The 19,256-nt window shown below is 35.9% G+C and overlaps 1 protein-coding gene across 15 annotated transcripts in view; it reads left to right on the top strand.

Annotated features, from left to right (window-relative positions):
- Window positions 1–19,256, top strand: part of LOC140166315 (uncharacterized) — a 122,931-nt gene that overhangs the window by 24,430 nt on the left and 79,245 nt on the right. The window contains exon 1 of one of the 15 annotated variants that reach the window (XM_072189734.1): window positions 1,789–1,876. The exons of 11 other annotated variants lie outside the window; for them this stretch is intronic. The gene's annotated coding sequence lies outside the window, so the exon portion shown is untranslated. Of the gene's footprint in view, window positions 1–1,788; window positions 1,877–10,782; window positions 11,005–11,066; window positions 11,101–19,256 lie in introns of those variants that run through there. 3 more of the 15 variants (XM_072189736.1, XM_072189733.1, XM_072189737.1) reach the window with 3 other exon arrangements.

Below are 19,256 nucleotides of genomic sequence, written 5' to 3'. Positions count from 1 at the left end.
TATCATCAGTATAGTTAATTACCTCAGGCCTCAATACTGATGACAGTAAGTTGATAGTAACATTCATCAACACCAATATCAACAGTGGGCAGGTTCTTCATCAGTAGCAATATCAGCTGTAGATAGCACTATAAAAGTACCACTTTATCTCAATCTGAAGCACAGGCCAGGGATACATTGTACAAATGTATGTGATGATTGGTATAAAGATTCACTGGTGGTTTTGAAATCTTGAAAGGGGTAGGCATAAATGCTGAGGGGTTCCCTTAAAGCAGTGGATCCCTACATGATGTAAACTTTGTACATACAATTGATTTGACATACCGTACGGACATACATGCATGGGATGTTATAAGTTTTCAGGCTTTTGCCTGAATTCCGTTTTTTTGTAGTTCAGATTTACGCAATTTCTTTTCCCGCCTATTTTAGTGCCATTCTGGTCATTTTCATGCTGTTTTCAGGCTTTTACAGGCTTTTTGTTAAAAGTTGACTTCTGGTAGCCCATATTAGGCTATATAAATATTTTGTGTCGGGGAATATTTTAGGATTGAAAATACCACTTTGAATCAAGGATTGTGTTGCAGGACTAACCATTTTCGTGGAGTGAAAACCGGGATGTTGACCTGGGATGTAGCCTACATGTTGATTACAAGGAAACATGCAGGTTATGTAAAGGATGACCTTGTGACAATTGTTTTGTTGGTGAATGACAAGCATTTATAAGATTACAGTACACTTTGTAAAGTCCGGTTGTTTCTCTTTGCTTTAATATATACATACAGACTCTTCCTTGTTTTGCTGTGATTTAAAAATAGCATCACAAATAATGACAAATTATATTGCGCAAAATAAAGGAAAAAGCAATAAAATGATGTCAAAAACATAAATATTGAAAAAGATTTCCAAAGTAGAACTCCTTTATCAATCATACACTGGCGATTCCAAGGTTAGCCTGTGGTAAATAAACATAATAACAAGTGACTTCGCAGTATCCATATTACATCTCGGAATTAACCCACATAAATTTCCACTGCAAAGTAATAGCTGAGACTAATCCATAAACCATGTACGAGGGGGTATCCAAAAGTTTTTGACATCACTAAGAAGTGAAAGAGCTATACCGATGAAATTTTGTCAGTGTAATCACTGGTCCTTATGTACATTATGGTCCAAAAATGGTCTCATAAGTATGTTTACTTTTTTTACAGGTGGCGCTAGATGGGCAGTAGGCGCGCAACCTGCAAGATGGTGAAAATTGAGGCACGCAGCGTGATTAAGTTCCTGCATTTGAAGGGTTAGGCCTACAATGCTCAGAAAATCTATGATGAAATGAAAGCAATCTCACGGTGATGATTGCCCATCATATGGCACTATTGCTTTTTGAAAAAGGAATTTCCAAACTGGCCACATGTCCCTCACAGATGAGCCAAGAAGTGGACGCCCATCATTTATGGATGATGCGCCACAGTGAAAAAACTCAAGAAAGTGGAGGATCTTATCATGATAAGGTTATGCGCCTACTTCCCATCTAGCGCCACCTGTGAAGAAAGTAAACATACTTATGAGACTATTTTTGGACCCTAATGTACATAAGGACCAGTGATTACACTGACGAATTTTCATCGGTATAGCTCTTTCACTTCTGGGTGATGTCAAAAACTTTTGGATACCCCCTCGTACAATGTATACTGGTATAACACTACATGTATGTTGATGATTGTATTATTTGATATGGAAGTTGATCAAAATGACACCAGGAAGTGGTTGATCTTACTGCAGTCACATTATGTTTTTGCTGACGATTGTTGTTCAGCCTCATTTACCACATCATTTGACTGTAGTCTGGTGTTGTTCAAGCAATAATTTCAGCTAGCAGGTAAGCAAATAAAGTTGAATGTTCATGAAAAGTTGACAAACACAGAAATGTAGTATATAGTGTGATGCATAAACATTTCACCAGTGTAGGATTCAAAACTTTGGAATATGTGTTGAATTGTCTTGATTCTAGATCGACCTTTGCAAAAAAATACAATTTTGAGTCAGCCTGGACGAGAACTGAACATTCCAAGTTTTACCAACAAACAAGTCTGACTAACTTAATAACTAATTATTATCATTTAAAATGGAGACAAATTAATTTTTCAAATCGGGCATTCACCTAGACAACACCTGTTCTTGAGTTTCATCATTTGTCACTTTCAATCAGCCGAGCGTTTGACAGATAACGGTCGACTGTTAATAACAGTAAAATATGGCCAATAGTCTATCCTAACAATGGGATTCATAATAAAATTTTGAGAACCCACCTTGCTGAACAGTGTGTAAAATCGTTGGCCTAGTATTTATAATATTATCCTCAGTTCAGCGATTTTATCATTGGATGATTGCAAGGTAACATCGAAGGTAAATGTCAATGAGGCATTGCTGCTGTCGTAAAAGGTTCGTTATGAAATGGCTTTAGCTTGTACGTCAATATTGATGTTCTTACACATCTATATGTGATGGAATGAGAGGAAACATATGCATGACACCCAAAGTAGCCTCATTTCCAGTGCCAGAGTTCAAAATCCTATAGCTCATATGTTGACTTGAAGTTGTGGAGTATGAGTTTATATACCCAAGACATTCAGAGGTCTTTCTACATGCGTGCAAGTGTATTGAGGTCAAAAGAACTGTGTCCTGCAGATTGGGATGTCTGAGATCAGAAGGTAATGTGAACCAGACGACTTTGTGGCTTAACGTTCAAATGCTATGGATGATTTGAATTCAGAGTGGTATCATATGGAAAATATCAATGTGCAGGTAATGTTGCTGCCTGCGTGGATTCTAGTTGACCTTTGACATGAGGGGGAATGGGGAAATCACATAGGCTCTAAATGATCATGAATTAGGTTGGATCTGGCATCTTCGATTCTGGTTACATAATCAAACAAGCTGGAAAAAATGTTTCTGAAATTAAAGATTTTTTCAGTGCCTGCTACATGTAAATTTTTTTCTTTATTGGGAAATAAGAATTGCAAATTGTCGATTATTTCTTTTCGAGGAAACCTACTTGACCCCATTTGACACTATTGAATCATAATAACATACAATGAAACACATTAAATACACAAAAAAGTAATTGATTATTTGACAAATCATCAATTGATAAATCTATTTTATGGATTGGTGCTTTGTTGAGAGTTTTGGTCAAGGATTTTGTTGTTAAATTGCGCTCATTTATTCTCCGAACTATTCATCACCAAATGTGAATTTGTTTTATTGTGTGGAACTGGACAACTGAATTTAACTTCAAATTTGATATTAGGTTGGCCATCGTTTTCGGCAAATTATTAACACGTTCATCAAAATTATCTGTTAGCATTATGAAATTGATATAAAAGTGGCCTCGTGCAGTGGTGGTGCCAAGGGGGTAGGCATGGGACCAGTCATCATAAATTTTAAAAATCACTATTTAGGGGGGGAAATGCAAAATTTCCCATTTTTTTTTAACCGCAATTACTTCAGAGAGATTCTGTAGTCGACATGGATGTCAGAAGCTCTTACTAAAGATGAAGTCATGTCTGATGTCTCCACATACTAGCCAAACCGGGAGATTGTATTACCAGCATATCCAGCAAGCATCAACCATGATTATGTAAATGTATCAATCTTTTCATGAGCTGTATACGTATTCCATGGAAACATTCATGCTTTATTTTGTGGATATTTTTGTTGTTTAGCAAGAGAACAAAATTGCAATTTAAGAATTTTGAGTTTTATCTAGGTTGTAAATGTAATGTTCAACATTTTGAAGGTGATACCAAGTTTAACAATTTTACATTATTATTGAAGTAAATTACAAGAAAAACTAATAACAATGCACATTTGTTTTGTCGGAATATTTTGATAAATTCCCGCCTGACCTCTCCTCAGGATGATGACAAGTTGATCCTGAAGAAAAGAATTTTTTTTATTTCAAAAATTCAGACAAGAAATGTGTTGTTTTACAGTTTTTAACTGTTTCATGTCTTCCATCAACACTTATCGTTTGCAAATATTCAGTTCTGAAACCGGACTTTGTGAAAATCTTTGCGACACAAACCAATTTACGATTGAAAAGCGTTATTCAAATGAGCAGGATAGTTCAATTTCGAGTGTGTGTAACAGAATAGGGCCTTTGGCACCTGATTGAACAACTGCGATGATAATTAGGGAATTGCATGCACGCACACCGTGAATCACACACACATGGGAATGCAATTTTCCGCATTTTTAACACTACTTTAGGATAAACGGGTATGTCACATTACCCCAGTTAACATTATTGTCGTTCAGTTTGATCTTGATTAGATTATGGAGGGAGACAGGAAACCTCTACCTGTTACGATTACCGTAAAACGACTGTAAACCTGTTTTTGGGATCGCAAACTTGCCAGTTTTAGTTCAGGAAAATTACTCTTGAATTAATTACAGGATTGTTAGTAGATGCAGAAAGATATTAATATTTTTGTTATATTTGGTGCTGAAAACTTGTCTTCAAATGGTGTGAAGTACATACATCTTTTATATTAGGAATACCAGCGATTTTTTAAGATATTTTTTAACACAAAATGTGCATTCTTCTTTGTTTTCAGGTGATGCTAAACCTTGCTTTAAATAGATGTGACCATTTATAATCAGTATTATTTACTATTAAAAAAACACACAGACACATACACAAAAGCAATCAATTAATGAATGTATCAATCAACTTTTTTTCAATGTCATAACATAAAATTACACAATCCTAAAAATAAACAATAATGTTGAGGAGCTGATCGAGATGCTAGCCAAATAAGGCAAGATATGATCAGCTCCTAAACTAAATGTTTTAACTAGATACAAAAATAAAATTAAAACATAATATACAGGACATTCCCCAAGAATTCTAATCACTTGTTTATATTATTTACGGATCTAATCACTTGTATTTGGTTTTTTAAGAATAAATTGAATTTATTTTCTTAGCATTCACTACAATGTTGTTTGATGGTAATACGTAAAGGAGAAAGAGGCTGGAGGATGTCCACTAAAAGATTAGTGAGACCACTTGTGATAAAGTCTGTGATGTATATTTTGTGCATGGTTATTGTGATGTATGATAACTTGAAACAGATTCAGATCAAAATTTCATCACTTAAGGTATGGAATAGCAATGTTTGCACAGTATTTTTTGTGGGACCTGAGAGCACATCAGACATACTAAATTGCATTCTGAATACGAGGAATCTCCTGATGATATCAAATAATTTTGATTGTGTGTCTGATGTGCTATCAGGTCCCACAAAAATACTGTGCAAACGTCGCTATCCGAGCCCTTAAAATGCAAGAACTTGCAAATGTATATAAGTATTTATTATGTAATATTTATCTGTGTGCATAGATAAATATTGAAAAGTAGATTTATTTTCGATATAAATACATGCAGTGACCATGGTAACAATGTTTCTTTGAAACTGCCAGTCTAATGCAAACTATTGTTGAAACAAACAGGAAACTTGTTAAGAAATGTAGGGCATAGTATTTAAAATGCTAAGAAAATAAGCGACAAAATCAAGTTAGTTAGTATAGCGGTTGATGATCAGTGAGGCTGAAAATAAGGAAATTTTGATAAGTGAGTATTTTCATATTTACTTTGAGTAATATAACTTTGTGAACTGTGATTGTTACCACACAACTTACTAGTGATTTTGATAAGAAATAGGAAGACAAATTGATTTTAAAATACTGCAGAGAGAGTGGTTATACATGTATTTCTGTTGTATTTTATTGTTTTTATGTAATCAAAAGCAAGAAAAATATATCTTAGGTATACTCTATCATAAACGTGATTTACGTGACTTCAATCTGTGATTCTATGTGAGGAAGCATAAATTTACATGTAGTTAGAATTTGCTCACTAGGATCATGGTGGCTGAACAGTGAGCGTATCAGTATGAGCAAAGATGTGCACTTTGACTGGCATGGCTTCAGATTATTTGTGAATAGTGTAGACTGTAGCAGACATAGCCCTTTCCAGAGGAGGTAAAATGTGGCTTTTAAAATTCTTCTTAAAAAAGTGACATAATGTTGCTAACAACAGGTCTGTTTTGTTTTTAATTAGGCCTCTACATGAAATAACAAAAATTGATTAAAAAAAACACATAATGAAGCAAACAAAAGGAGTCAATCTTTATGATAGAATCTATTTTCATGCATGTTGCAAATTTACAGTAGATAGTGTGTGAGTAAAACCCTTTCTAAAGTAGATAGCAAAGTGTGAATAAACAGTAGATATCAGGTTATGAGTATGACAGTAGGCCTATATATAGCAGATATCAGTGTTTGGGAATAAAAGTATCTTCAGTAGATAGGAGGGTGTGATTATAAAACTATCTACAGTAGATAGCAAAGTGTGAGTATAAAAGTATATTCAGAAGATAGCAGGGTATGAGTGTAAAACAAGCTAAAGTAGATGGCAGGGTGTGCGTATAAATGAATTTGCAATATGCCAAAAATAGCATTCATAGAAATGGACAAGCTCATTAAAGCTGATAACTTGCAGAAGATGAAGGTTGTGTGTTTCATTTGATAATCGTAATTGCAGAAGGTGAAATTGCACATGTTCATAATGTTGATGTCAAGTCTTGTTAAGAAACCACTAAATAAATTTGAAGATGACGTAGATGCTAATAATGCTTTATAGTAGGCCTATAATGTCAGGTTATTAGGGAAAGTGCAAGTTGTCTTTGCTCCAATGTATGCACATTTTTATTTGTGTGTTTTGTGTCTGAGTGTATAATGCTACTCTATTTGTATATATATGTGTGTTTATTTTTTATAGATTTTAGGGTGTCTTTTTTTGTTGTTGAATGGGTGTGGTTTTTGGTGTCCGCACAATTCACTGCTAACACACTGCAAGTGTGCTGAGGCTTGTGGATCAACGTCTAGGCGTTGTGCCTGTGAGTAGCGCGCTAAAATCAACGCGCTTTTAAAAAAAAATGTATCCAAGATTTCCAAAATGTGTACACCCACCCTACATACCCCTACCACCCCCCTGCCCACACACACACCCACAGGCATATAAGTACTACATGTAATACTACAATACAGTGTATCCACTAAAAAATTCTAATTAATGATAATTGCTTTAAAAAAAAATGTGCAACATATTTCAACATTTTGAATGGGTATCTCTAAAATACTAAGTGCAGTGTAATATACATGTACATTTAGCCTATGTACATTGTATTGTGAGCCTTGCATAAACTCTGGCAGATGATTTTAATATGATAATATCAATAAGCCATTTTATGTCAATACATATCACACAGGTGTTCGTAATCAGAATAGTACTTTATATTTTAACTGAACCATCACAGTCAGTCACCAATACACACTTGCAATATAAGGTGATGTGTAATTTGTATGTATTTTCATCTTTACTAGACTCAATCCAAGCCCAAAAGAGAACCGTAACTGACAATGTCCCAAATAGTGCAAAAATAGGATGCAGACAAAATGGCAACTCATAATTATGTGCTTTCCAGACTAGATCATGAAGCTGGTAGAGATGAAGCAGATCATTAAGCTGGTAGAGACCAGCTTAATGATCAGATGTACATTGAAGAAAAGGTATTAGAATAATTTCTCATCATGATCTGTTGGTAAAACGGGAATCTCCCTCTTCCCTGATTGGTGTGTAATAGTGGAGTGCTTAGTACACACACCCACACGTAGGTGCATAAAATATGAAATTACACAAATCAACATTGGTGTACAAAATGTACATATATGTACATGTATGCATACTTGCCTTCTGAAGGTACAACTCACTTATTATGGAAACGCATGCAGTCAATATGTACATAATTTATACCGGTAAATAGAAACTCACCTTTACTGTCTAAAATATGAATAATTATTATTAATTAATTTTTTGTTTTTAAAGTATTAAGTTTTATTTATAAAATCAAATGAATTTTATTAACTAAAATACCTTCAAGAGGTAGTGGTGTTAATTTGTTTCAGTCAAGGAAAAAAGTTTGCCTTGTTAAAGTTACAATTCATCATAATATGAATGGTCCAATTGAGCTATTGAATTGGAATATTTGCGGTAATTTTGATTTATTGTGGTCCTTTCTTTCAGTTTTGTTTGTTTCATAAATCTGTTTCTAAAGAGATTTGTTGCTGGCAACTAAACTGATCATATTGAATTATTGAATCACAACCAACTTTGCATACTTGTATCCTAATAGGTCGCTGTGATGTTTATCTTAAAATGCAGTATATTACAATTAAAGTTGTTGAAAAGTAAAACTACAATTCATAAAATTAGTGGTATGTGTACAAGTTTACACACTTTCCCGCTGTATAAACAACAACAACCAGTCAACATGGTAAACACCATTCATGCTTTCTGCTAGCAAGTTTATTGATATTGGACAAATGCAAATTAGTTTGGTGTTAATTCTTTTAGCACAATACTTCAGAAAATATACCTTTATATAGAACATGTGGTAGACTACATCAGAAATATTACTGTACATTTGAGTAGGGTAAGGCAGGCAAGTGAATTCAGTTTGATCATTTCAGCAATGTTGAAAGTAGGTCGATCCTTCATGTAATTATTTCGTGTAATCTAATCCTAACTCTAACCCTAATCCTAACCCTAACCCTAAGCCTAATCATAATCATAACCCTAATCCTAACCCTAACCCTAATCCTAACCCTAATCCTAAACCTAAACTAACCCTAACCTTAACCCTAACCCTAACCCTAATTTCGTGTAAAATTACATGAAGGAATAAGAAGAACAGAGCTTTAGGGATGAAATCAAAACTCAACCGCTGGTCGACTGCCGGTTCCGTCCGGTTGGCTCCGGTTTCTATTGTTCTAAACAATGGAGAGCGGTTCAACCGCCGGTCAACCGGCTGTCCAGTTTTTATTTCATCCCTTATCAGTCTCAGACAGAGTTTGAACCTGCCAACCCATCACACTCATTCCTCCTACTTATCATAGACATCTTGTACTTTTTAGTGCAAATAACCCTTATTCTGGATGTTCCAGTTGACATAAAATGTTAATGGATTGTCTGTGTCACTTTTAATTTGTAACTGAATATCATCCAGTATCAAGGTAGAGTTAGTACAGGTACAAGGGTAGAATGTTCAAAGCAAATTTGATGATAATTGCTGGTGATCGATTTCTGTTGCATCAAATTGGAGGGGAGAAAAGATCGGGAACTGGCATATTGGAGATGGAAATTTGAACGAAAAAACACATTTACATTAAACAAAAGATACTTATATTTGTTATTATACATGTACTTGTGTTCCACTATTTTGCAAAGACCTTTGGCACTGACTGACCGCTTGTCCTGCGCAGCTTGTTTGGTGAACAAGATGCTGATGTGATGATGATGTGATTCAATCAGAACCCCACTTCCTGTTCAGGCTGTAAACAGCACCAAACATGTCAAATCGGACAGTTTAAAAGGTTCTTGACTCTTGCAAAATAAGTCTTAAGAGTTTGTAAAATTTTGTAATTTTTAAGAATAAGAAGACTCATTGCTAAAAATATGCACTCATTTGATATAAAATTGGATCGATTGACCCCATATTTATTGGTCGAGCTATGAGTTTTAACATATACTCATAGCGAGACCAATAAATATTGGGCATAAAGCATCCAATTTTATCATTATTATGTGTTGGGTCCAATATTTTCACACACTTGGATTCGTCAAAACATAACAATGAATAAAATTGTGCAATTTATTTAAAGACAGTATTGCCATTAGTAATCTTCCCTTCGTTTGCTAATCCGCACTTCTTATTTAGGTCAAATTGCATCAAAACATTCTTGGAAGTTTCATGTTGACACAACCTTCTATAATATCATAAGTGAAAATATTGGTTTTGTATCCAATATACCAGAACGCAACGCAGGAAATGGCATCACAATACCGGAGTCCACACTAGTATACCACACCAAGGACACTTTGTATTTAGTGGTGTGCACATCGAACACAAACACTCAGAGGTAACTCAGAGGATCGTAACCCTTCGAAGGTACAGTGAGGGATTTTGTCCATGTGGACGCACTAAGAGGTTTGACACTATAAAAGAAACTTGGAAGGTTTTACTCACCTCAAAACCCCTAGATATTTAGAGGATTTGTTGACCCTCCAAGAGGACTGAGAGAAAATTTGGGAAGTTGCCATTCCTTGGGAAGTTGCCATGGGGAGTGGGACATGTTTGAGGGCTTCACTTGGGGGTTGTGCATAGAGATTTGTTGATTTCTCTTTCTACAATTTACACACATACTCACATAATATTTGTAACTGGCTCAAGGGTTTCTGTGGACGCAACTCAAGAGTGACTTGGAATTTTTTTTATGTGTTGCGTACTGGCCATAGGCTTTAACTGAAAAGTCCCAAGTTTGAGATATTTTCTCAAAATATCAAGAACCACTGAACCAATACTAGGCTTGTTTGTATTCATTTTAATGCATTTTTCATGCTGATTCCAAATATGGTCATGAAAATGATATTTTTTGAATTTTGAAAGAAAATCTGGTACTTGTCTTCTGTAGTCGACACCTAGCCCTGCATGGTGAGGTTTAGTTTCTACATTGGGAAGTAGAACCCCTTGAAGGTTCATGCCTGTCTGAATATGGCTACATGTATTCAGTAGAAGTAGTCCAGCGGGCCAACGAAGCAAGCAAGATTTCCCTTTTCCTTCCTCCACATTTTGGTTTTGGTAATTGTTTATATGACCTGAGTTCAGTACAAAGAATGGAACAGACTGCTGCTGATGACTAACAATACATTGTTGCCACCAGTTGGATGTTGAACTGGTATACATGTGTGAAATTTGCATGGTGGGTGTTTAATAGCCATAAAGAAGTGGTGGGATTTTAAATCGTTTACATATCATTGTTGGGTTGTTGGGTTTCGACATACATGTATGATGTCAAGATCGTGTGATTTGGCGATATTCTGTAAGTATGGTGACAATAAAACATTTTAGGTCTGTATTGTACATTTATGAGGGACAGAGTTGTACTTGACTTGATCAGCTACATTTAGTTGGACAGGTAAGATGTCTTAAGAACAATTTTTGTGTGGGATGTGACAAGTTTGATGTAGCCTACATGTAATCAAGAGACCTGTACCTGTTTTCGCCAGCGAAATGGTTAGTAACTCTCTGGTAACAGGATCACGCATCTTTTGGAATTGATAATGATAGTACATGCCATAGACTTTGTATTACGATCATTTCAGTCGTGGTGCATACATGTAACTCAAAAGCATGATCCAGTTGACGTAGTGATAATTGGATTACATGTAGGCTAACACTCGCTGGTGAATTGCCTAGTGTTTACATGTTTATGATACATTGTATCTTCTTCACCATGAAGGAGGGGGGGGGGAGTTTTTATAATACATCATACCATGGATACAATGAGTATGAATTCCATTCATGCAATGGTATATGTGCGAATTTGTGTTCAATTTCTGCATGTTATACCCATGCATGTACAGTACACATGTCTATTCATGTTGACATGTTCTATTGTTCTTGCCCCAGACAGGGCATTTTGAAGTGTCAAGTTGAACTTGGATCTTTTCAAGTGGTTAGGTTTTATTGAGTAACACAAAGAGTGTCCTTGACATTCAAAGCTTCCCCAAACACAAGGGCAGTGTTTTACTTTGTGTGGTATTTAAGTTGGTATACAGTCAGGACAGGTAGCATGCATTCTATTGCTGTCAAGTTGGATAAAAATAATGGAATGTTTACAAATATTACTGGCATGTAAATGGTCAATCTGATCTTTCTTTGAAGTCACTTGGTCAGGTTTACTTTGTGACCACAGGTTGTGACCAATTTGGTACAGGCACCCTGATAGAACAGGTAGCTAGCATTCTACTGCTGTCAAGTTGGATAAAATAATGGAATGTTTACAAACAGTACTGGCATGTAAGTGGTCAATTGCCCCGGCTTGTGTTATCTCGTCAAGGGAAGGTTAAAAGCAGTATTAACGAAGAAGAAGAAGAAGAATTGGATCTTTCTTTAAAATAAGTCTGCATGTATGGTCACTTGGTCAGGTTTACTTTGTGACCACAGGTTGTGACGAAGTTGGTACAAACACCTAGACAGAACAGGCAGCATTCTACTACTGTCAAGTTGGATAAAATAAGAGAATGTTTAAACAGTACTGACATGTAAGCGGTCAATATGATCTTTTGTGGGTCCATATAGTTGACATTTTGTGACCAAGTTGGAACAGGTAGCTAGCATTCTTCTGCTGTCAAGTTTGATGAAATAATGGGATGTTTACAAATATTACCAGTTTAAGTGGTCACATCTTTGGTGGGTCTAGATCTACATGTATGGTCAGAATTTCGTTGAGACCAGAAATTATTGTTACAAAACTTGATATTTGTTTGATCTGTTTTGTGGGCTATCTGATCTTTAATAATCAGTCTGAGACAGACACGCATTGTGTCATATCATTAATTGTTGAACTTTGCTGTTTGTTTGTCATCATGTTGGTTGCCTGGTAATGGGAAGCTTCCATGTTTCATTCTGATTACATCATTGCATATTACATGTAGGCCCCTACACAGTAGATTACATGTAAATCACTGTAATCTGTGTGTTGTCTCCCTTTTACATGAGGATTATGTTATTTTCAGGGGTTTAATTTTGTCATACTTCATTAGATTTGAATATCATTCCCACAAGCAAATTGAAAAGGATAAGAATTGTCACATCCTGCATATAGATATATACAAGGTGAATTTACTGAAGAATTTTTTTTTATTCATACAATCCTCTGCAATAAGCCTAATAATTTGCTGCCATTTTGGGGGTGAATATAACTGGCACCTTAATTCTTTTGCTTACTGTATATGCATAATTATATGTATGCATGGTTTGATGTCATGCTCAACCCAGTGGCATTTTGCCAGATTCTTGTTCGAAGAAAAATATAGAATTTCTATCAAAATGGTGGTTATGGAATTTAATGAATTTCAATGTTTCACTTGCAGTACTGTAGAGGTGGGAATCTTGAGTTTAGCAACATGTTTCTACTGAGGAAAGGGCTGGCGGGTAATGGTGGGTGATGCATTGTAATACATGGTTACAGTTCCAGTAGAAACAGATTGGGTGCAGTTTGAGGTGGTCTTTACTGGGAGAAACATGGTGACGTTCTGAGTAGAAACCGTATTGAATGTTTCACAAACACATGATTTTTTCTTGTTCATGTCGTATTTAACATGATCTCAGAACAAGAGACGAGAATGTGTTGCAATTATTTCCCCTTGTTCTCACAGAAATTTCCTTGGCAGGCATTTACTAGATGCTGATTGTGGTATCTCTGGACTATGTAGACTTGTTCACTGTTGACTTTGTTCAACCCCACCTTAGCAAACACTCTTGAATAAATATTACCTAAAATATACACATTCTAAAAGTTTTATAACTTGGCAATGTTGATTTAAAGAAGCAACTTTAAATTGGGATCCACTCCTGAACTACTTCAATAAAACCTTTACATTAAGTGGCTCTCGAGTTATTTTTAGTGTGTTTTTTTAAAAGCATAGTGTATTTTGTGAAGGTCACTTGATATCACAAACAATTGTACTACTACTACTTAATGTACATGTACTATTTAGTTTCTGATGAATTACACAACAAATAATATTGGCACAGAAGAACAGAACTTCTTATTTGGTACGTTTTCCCTTGCTCCCATGCAATATGTCCACGGTGGCCGATGGCCCTTGAAAACTTTATTTGTTTGTGTGGTAAGAATGAGTATTGTTTTCTTAATTAACAATTTGTGCAGTGTAATAGTTTTATTCATTCTTTGAAAGTTAACCCACAATGGCCTTTGTGCTGGCTAGATGTACAATGCAACTATTGTTGAGAAATTTTTGAGAAATTTGCTTTGATTTTGACCGGATGTTGTGTTTGTCATAGAAGATTTTGTAAGTATTGAAAAAAAATATTGAAAAAACTTTCTTTCATGTATACACTTATTCTAGGTTACTTTTTTGGTTAAATCTTATGTAATTTACAATTTGATTGTACTTCAACAGTATTACACTTTTGATTGTGCTTTAATAAATACTCCGGTCAATTACTCCAAATTCATGGAATAATGTGAAGGAAGGATGAATGTGGTATTGTGTGTTGTGCAATTGAAGAAGTGAAGGAAACTACGAAGGGAAAAACTATAAGAAAGGAAGGAAGTGCAAAGAAGATGGCAAGCAATAAGGATACAATGCATGATCAGAGTGTCACAGGGGTTACTATGTGAGACTGCAGGTAGAAGCTTCACGGAAGGATTCAAGGGAGCTATGAAGGAAAACTATAAGAAGGGAAAGAAGAAGATGAGAGCAAAAGATTGAAAAGAAAGCATATTCATGACCAGAGTGACACAGGGGTTACTGTGTGAAGACACAGGTGGGGGATTGAAGGAAGAAATAAAGGGAGGGAAGAAAAGAAGATGAGAGCAAAAGATTGAAAAGAAAACATAACATGACCAGAGTGACACACGGTGCTGGGTGAAGACACAGGTGGAGGATTCAAGGAAGGGTTGAAGGAAGAAATGAAGGGAGGGAAGAAAAGAAGAAGATGAGATCATAAGATTGAAAAGAAAACATAACATGACCAGAGTGACACAGGGGTCTCTTCAAAAGGAATGAAGGGAGGGAAGAAAAGAAGATGAGAGAGCAAAAGATTGAAAAAAAACACAACATGACCAGAGTGACACAGAGGTTACTGTGTGAAGACCACAGGTGGAGGATTCAAGGATCAATACTGAAATCAATTCACTTGTAGCTCAGATTTGAATTAAATTATCATTATTATCTATAGAAATAACATTTTATATCTTCCTCTATCAAAAACCAGGAGCATTATGTGATTTATAATAGGCTGAATTGTATTATAGAACTAACAATGAAAACCACAATAAGTAGATTTTGGTAAAAGGTTGAAATGAATTGGTGTTAAGATTTTCAGCAATTTGTATAGAACAAGGTAATTGTTTTCTTTTGTGTGAGTGGTATAAATGTAGATGTCTTTATTGAGGAGTACTCATATTGACAGAGTAAAGATTCAGAGTTGGTTTGTGTGTACACAATTACACATCACTTTTGGTAAGCAAATGTTGATGCTTTCTGCTCAGTGGGAATATATTTGCGGAAGAGTTCACTAGAGGTTGGATGAGTTGAACAAGAATAGCATCTAGAAAATAAGGTATCGATGTGTTGTTGTTATGTTTATCCACTGGCTGCGGCTAGTCAGACTTGACTGATGGTCACGTCTGGTAATGACTTTTCAAACCGTGGCAATTTTGTTGCTTAGTGATTCTGACGTGGTAACTGTTGTGAGCAAAGATATTTTTTAAATGTTGGATACTTTATCGAGATACGTTAAAAAGAGATATAGGCCTATATTACACTTATACTGTGATATGTAGTTGGTTTCCTGTTTGGAGTATTCTGAAACAAATGGATTGCTGTTGTACCGAGTTGTTGATTATCAAAATAAATGGTTGTCTTGCATGGAGTAATATCTGTTTTGGTTAACAGGAATACCATATTATGGTATGTGCCATATGTTTTCTATAAAAACTTCAGTAAGTAAGATATTCTGTAAGCTTACATATATGTGTAGCTTATATATTGAATCTTTTATGAACTACCTAAAATGATAACAAATATCATCAATTTCATAAGAATATATGAATATCATTAATTCACGTATCATCTCCAAGCAAGATATTGATTATTCTTTCAATATAAGTGTCAGGATGTGCAATCAAAACTGCCATAATAGGTATACGCATTGATAGCGAAACCTGCTAAATGCCGGCTGCCCAATATTCAAGGTGTATTTCTTGCCAGCGCAGTTTGTCACCGAAGGCATCTCTCTCTCTCCTTCACTAAATTTTCCACAGCTCTCTTGTGCATCTTGGTGTCAAGTATTTGGTGGCCTCAGATATACGTGTGACATACATAAGAAAGTTGCTCCTGGCTGGCAATAAAAGGATATTCAATTGAACCAACATTGGGATACTAGGTTGTCGCAAGTAATTGGTATTTGTCTCCAAAATTAATGTCTACCTTTCATGTGGAATGCCAGGCATTAATTACATGGCATTGTAGGGCTTTCAATGTCAAACTCAAATGTATGTTTCAAACAGTCATTCTTTTCATTAGAAGTATCATGGATTTATTTATATATCCAAGTTAGAACTGGTTTCAGTACCTAAGGGACGAGCACATGACCGCGAAGCTGGGCTGCGAAGCAGCCTTTGATCACGCAGTGTGAGCTGCAAGATTTTGTAATGTCAGAGAGGGCCTGTCACGGTCCCCTCGGCACTGAACAAATGCTATATTCATGTATATTTGTCCATGTTTGAACAGAGTGCCAGGGAAAGGGGTACAGGAGGTTTTAACCCTTTCAATCGGGATGCTTCCTCTGGTAAAAAAAATCCCCCTCGACCCCTCCCAATGAATTGGCAGTGTGTTTATGCCTATGGATAGAGTCCAAATATTGTCCCCCAATCTGACCGTTAGTGCACCTTTATTTACTGATGACTAGTTCTGCAAGTGCCAATGAAATGGACAAAATATCGCAGCATTGAATCAAACCCAGGACCTCAGGGTGGGCATTCATAGTCCAGCGGTAGAGCAAAGGCCTCATGATCACGAGATTGTGGGTTCGAGCCCGGCCATGGCTATACATGTTGTGCCAGTAAGGTGCTTTGCCTCAGTTATAATTGAAGACCGAATTAAAAAGACTACGTCTGACGTCAGGGCAAAGGCGCGGCCTGATTGGTTACTGGCCTGCGCAGTACGGCATTTTTGGTTTGGTTGACAGGACGTCATACACAAACTAGTCTTTTTAATTCGGTCTTTAGTTATACTCCTCTCCACCCAGGTGAATAAATGGGTACCGGTATTCTTTAATGCTGGTAAGGTAACAGACTCCCTGTGGAGGAGATGCAGCGATCCCCCCACAGCAACAATACTTGGGAGTAGTCTGGCTCAATCGCCAACGGAAGGGAGATGGGCACTCCATTCACTGTTTACAGGTTTGCCTCCCTTACCTTACTTTTTACAAGGTGAAATATGCATATTTATAAAAATACAAATTTGATCAGAGGACTAAGAAAACAATTTAGAAAAATGTATAATACAGTTGGATGTTTGCATTCTGGAAATAGATTAATTTTCCATCTGAATACTCCAATTCCTGAGGAAGTAGCTTCATGGCCTTCACTCATCTTTCCAGTCATGCTTGTCCCTCGCTTCCAATATAGATCATAAAGGAGACATATTTGCGATGAATGAATAAATTCACAATCATTTTCTGTGAGTTAGTATGCGGCATCATGAATGTTAATTAGACTTGCCTATGTGGAGAGATAGATCATATTGATCACTGCTCTAGCTGGCTGAGTAGCGAGTAGGCTAGGATTTGCCTCTCAGTTGATCATGGATATAGCCTATTCAATTCCATTCTATTATTACTGAGTGTTTATTTGATGAGAACAGCTCGGCATATACCGAATAGTTACAAATTAGATTGTGGTGCTCATTTTACACATAAATAAGTCTATACTTGTACTTGTAGGCTGAATTTATTTATACTTGAGTCTCTTTTGATATTAACAATGGATCACTCAGCAGATTTGATCCATGAATAATGAATTTTTGTTCCTTTACTTTTGTCATGTGTACATTAAAGCAATTTTTGTAGTATTTCCATGATCAGGGTGCACGCTGGTGATCGGCGATCGCATAAAAGTGCGCCGACGACAAATGAGTCGACCGTCTTGTCAAGACCGCTGATCAGCCAATCAGTGTGATTGTTTATCACTTCTGTCTTGTGTATGCTTAGCGCACAAACTATGGAAGAAATAAACAATGAACTTGGGTATCCAACGCTGCTCTAATTCTAGCTCTGCAATAACTTGAACACTGTCTTCCAATTGAAAATTTTTAAATGGCGTAACAATGAAGATACATTGGGAATCATAGGTGGCACTGTCACAAGAAATTTGGGCATTTAAACATTTGTTGTTTGATTGTGGCACCTTTTATCATGATTTCAGGAAGCCCTCCATTGAAATATGTACACAGAATAAAAGTGCATTGACCCTGTTCATTTCAATGACAGCATTGCATGAAATATTCAAATGGATGTCAAAGTCAAATTGTAGTCATGTATTAAAACAGCTCAAATTTCTCCAGCAGGTGCCACCTATGATTATCTTCATAATAATAACATTTTAAGTTGAAGAGCGTGTGCGTGTTAAAATACAACACGCCCTCCCAATCTAATTTTGTCATAAAATGGCTGTTTCCAAGAATACGCATGCTCCAAAGTTTATGCAACTTCAAACAATGGTTATAAAGAGAAATGGTAACAATTGTATTCCATAGGTTAGGCGTTTGATTACTTGAATAACTATGTCTATTTGTGAATCATAAATTTCCTCATCGTGTAGATAAAAATCTTTCATTCCCTAACCAGTGGTATGGCATGAATTTGAAAAGCAAATTATAGTCCTGACAAATTGCCAGTAGCCAATTTATATTGCCCAGCTATATGATAAGAGTAGTTCTGTTTTGAGTAGCAAATAGCCCTGAGTAACATGTAAATACTAAATACCCATCTCTGCTATGCAACCAAGAACAACCTTGCGCTAGATATACTAATAAGGAAATGTGCCTTATCTAAAGTTTGTTCGGATTATAATTGGCGAAATATTGATATAAAATGGTGTGCATGTAGTTGGGCCCAGTTGAGTGTTGCGTATTGCGTAACTGGCTCACGCTATATGTAAATTAATGCGAGTGTGAGTTGGGACTTTATTGATGTGGGCTGTGCGCAGTAACAAATAGGCCTACAGAATAATTTTCGCTATTTATAAGCCGAACAAACTTGAATACTTGGCATACTGATCAGGATTCAGGGGTTGGTATCTAGAATTTCCCTTATTAAAAAACTATATAACACTTTTTCTTTGAAGAAAATCCATTTTATTTATTGAATTTATTCGAGTGTGATGGATTAAAAATGGTACAAACATGTTTTGATTCAGTGATAATGTTTAACCTTAAAAGCTTTTTGCGGAACATGTTTTCAAGGGATTTGTGTATAAAGAAGGCCCTATCTGCAATAGCTGCCCTATAGACATTTGACGAATTTCTGCATTCTTTA

This window comes from Amphiura filiformis, chromosome 12, assembly GCF_039555335.1.
Source record: "Amphiura filiformis chromosome 12, Afil_fr2py, whole genome shotgun sequence".
NCBI lineage: Eukaryota > Metazoa > Echinodermata > Ophiuroidea > Amphilepidida > Amphiuridae > Amphiura > Amphiura filiformis.
This window is presented reverse-complemented; position numbering and strand designations above follow the sequence as displayed.